Genomic DNA, 4,170 nt, shown 5'->3' on the forward strand with positions numbered 1-4,170 from the left:
AATTTTTGAACTTTAAATGCTAATAAAAAAAAAACTGTGACTATGGATTTTTAATATTTTTTAAATCTCATTGTAACAATATAGTAGGAGCATTGTATTAAATTTTCAAGCATTTTTACTCAACAAATAAAGTTTTATTGACATTCATAGAAAAAAAAACTAATTAAATTGGAAACTGAAATTGTCCGTAAACAGCTCAAAACAAATCAAAATATTTTGAAAATGTTATCGTGTACAGAAAATGGAAATATAAACAACCATTGAAAATTTCATGTATCTACAGTCATTCGTTTTAAAGTTACACCAAAAACCAAAATCAATTTTCTCGTAAACAGATTTTGCGTAAAAATTCCCGTTTTTCCTTAATTTTTCTTTTGTTTTTCACGGCGCTTTTGAAAACTATTGGAAAAATTTGACCCCTCAAAGTACCAACTAGATTCACTTTCCTATCAGAAAAGGTACTGTTGAGGAAAATCCAAGCACTTTTACTGTCCTAAAAGGTGATGACAGACACAAAAAAAAATTTAAAAAAAAATTAAAAAAAAAACACACATCATTGTAAAATCAATACATTCATCGTTCCACTCAGAATCTAAAATGTTAAAATAATTTGATTTTGATGAATTTTATAGACATTATAGCTTTGAACGCTAATTTATCAAAATATTGTGCCTATGTATATTTATTATTTTTAAACTAAAAAATGTTAAATTATTCATTATCTATATTAATATAGAGTAGGTACTAGGTACCATCGCATGTATCTGTTTATTATAATATTATAATGACAATCATTGCATTTTCAACCAACGATTATTTTTTATGCCTTTCTATCGTCCAGTATGTTGATGCTCATACTTATTGTAGGTAAACAAACAATGCGCAAATGATAATTGGCCACTGATGGGCAAATGATGTACGATAATTTGGCACATGTAAACAGACGATGAGCAAAATATGATAATATAGCCACGGCGCCCTGCTGTGAATACCACGAGGAACACAGATATTAAAAGGACAACAATTATTCTCATTAGTCATTGATAATCAGTTTTTATAATTGTAATGAATATAATACAAATAAACAAAATAAAAAACATTCTAAACGTTCGCAGCCTATCTAGAATTAATAGTCACATTTTTTATATTTAAAGAAATGTTGAAAAATATTTTTAAAAGGGAAGAATTATTTTAAACATAAATATTATTGTAACACCAAACGATAAACTCTAATCAAACGAAATTTCGTGTGAGTTTGGATTTAGTCATTATTTCAATGAACAATTTTAGCAAGACATTGCAAAGTATAATTATTAATTTTTTTTTTTTGTTAATTAGACAGTTTCATAACGCATACATAAAGTGTACATATTTAAATTTACATAACGTTTTATTTAAATAATTTGTCTTGTTATTTATAGTAAGCATAACAGTATTTATAGTTAAAACTAACCGCGATTTTGAGTTATGGGTTTAACGGTTATATGTATATGAAAATATGTTTGATTTATGCATACAAATAACTCATAATTCAAAATGGATAAAATAAAATGCATCTAGAAGTGATATTAAATGACACAATGTTTAGGACAGGTTATATATAAAATATATAGGTTTAGGTGCCTATAATAGTACCTATATACTATGAGCTGATGAATTAAATACTAATTTTCGAAAAATGGTATTAACATAATATTTGGCAAATCTTACTAGATTCATCCAGGCAATAATATAAACCATATACACACTATACTTGATTTTAAATGACACATCGTCTTCTTGGAATATTTAGAATTTGATAATACCTATTTCATTCATAAAAATTAATTTAAGGTATTGAGTATTAAAATCTATATCGTATGCGTAAGTACAAAATAATAAGGTGAAATGGGGTTAGTTCCTAATCGGAGTAATTGCTATTTCAGATTTTATCATGAGAAAAATAAAGAGCATCACTCATTTCAATCCTGATAATTAACTTACAACACAAAATTGGAGTTCAAATAGGTACCTATGTAGTCTTCCCGTTTTTGTGCTATCAAAGTCGATGGCAACGGTTGTAATTTCACTCGCATTCTGAAAAGCTTTTTTTTTGGCTATTCAAATGTATTTTTCTTTTAAATAAGGTCAGTTGTGTGGTTTTGTTTATAGTTTAGGTTTTAAGCTATATTAACGTGCTTAATAATAAAATAATAATAACTAATTCGGATTATGCTCTTTCCCCGTGTAATATAACCAACGAGGAAATACGACAGTCGTTTAAGGGTAAGTGAGTGCGATCCATGACATATATAATATATTAACTAGTATATATAAAAACATGAGAAGATATTTTAAACATAAATTGTTTAATAAAGTATTTTAAATTATTTTGATTGTTGTTTTATCAAAAAAAGAAATAAATAAATAAAAATTGGAGAATGAGATGAAATATATAAAAAGTGAGGAGCTGTTTTAAATCTATTTTAGTACCTATGTACTAAAAATATAATAATCAATTTTATTTTAATTTGGTAAAATATACAATATTCATGCAAATATCTAAATAAATACAAATGTTGCTAGTATGTTAACTTTTAGTCGGTTCAATAACAAGTTACGTCCGAATGGTAACTTAATAAATATATATAGGTAGTATATAATAATTGATATTTGATATTTGTCAGTTACGTACAATTATTTTTTTCCCTAAAATTTAGTGCAATAACCAGTTACAATTTGGACGTAACTGTACTAAACAATACTCATCTTATCCATCATATTCAATTTATTGAATTTCAAATAATATTATAACAATTCAACTTTTCTAATAAGTTTTCATAACAAAAATAGGAATTTTTTTTTGTCTCTTTAAGAAATTAAAAATGTGGTCGTACGTACATGGTCCCACAAGTAGGTACCTACTAGATACAATTTGCTACCAAAAATAATAGGTACCTAGGTACCTACATAATTTATGTGCAGATTTATTATAATATATATCACCTATATATTATTTTTAGATACAATAATATTTAAAATCAATAATGATCACTAGCTAATTAAAATGAAATAAAATATATTAAATTAGGTCATAAAATAATAAAACAGAGAGTTCAGTCGCAGATGTGTACTTTTACAAAAGTAGTTAGAAGCTTACGTGTTTACAGGTAAAAAAAAGGAATTTACATTGCAATTTACAACCTTAAAATTGACTGCTTACTTGCGTGTAATTTATATCTGGGGATTTACAATCACCCATGCAGGTATAAGCGTGGGTAGACTTATTATTTTTTATCCGAAAATAATCTTGAAGACTTATTGGCATTCGACGGACACCGTTCCTTTTTTAGAAATAGGTAGGATACCCCGTGGAAAAACTATATATTTTTATCATAGGGTATACACTATTCACTATTTTTTTGTACGAATAACGACATGATATTTTATTGTACTGTAACCACGGCTGTAGAGAGTTCTCATTATAATTGTGTGAATAAATTATTATTATTATTTTTTTTAAAGTTTTCAAAACTTCAAGGACAGCAATGTGCATGCATATGTGGTAGGCAGCTGGTTTTATAATAATATAATACACCTATATTATCATACACAATACGCACACGGCAGTGTTCAATCAGACGCTTTTCGACGAAAACTTAGGCAGGAGATTTTAACCACCCCTCGAGCATATATTGATTATATGGGGTGCATATAATAATGTAGAATATACATTTTTCCCTCCCTGAACATGCGCAGCTGGTGCACCGCGCCGAACCTACCCGCGTGCTCCATGCTGCGCTCACACGCCCTTATTAATTTTTAGCTTACTATATTATTATTATTATTATTATGTATCGTCGGGCAGATGTGTTTTTCTTTTACACGTATACAACAGCGCTCATCGAGGGTTTGAGACTGTTATTCCACAAAAAATTGATAAAATGCGGCTTAAATAATTGTTTTAAATTTAAAAAACTTATCAACTTAATAGGTAGATACATATTTTGAACATTTCAAAACATAAAAACAATAATTTGAAATGAACAACAATATTGATCACTTGTGAATTAATAAATCATAAATGTCTAATCTAACACAGATATGTATTGAATATTTATTAATACGAATAATATATTTTACTTGAATACCTACTTACTTGAAACTTTCAACTTAAAATTTTCAAAATAA

This window comes from Acyrthosiphon pisum, chromosome X, assembly GCF_005508785.2.
Source record: "Acyrthosiphon pisum isolate AL4f chromosome X, pea_aphid_22Mar2018_4r6ur, whole genome shotgun sequence".
Taxonomy (NCBI): Eukaryota; Metazoa; Arthropoda; class Insecta; order Hemiptera; family Aphididae; genus Acyrthosiphon; species Acyrthosiphon pisum.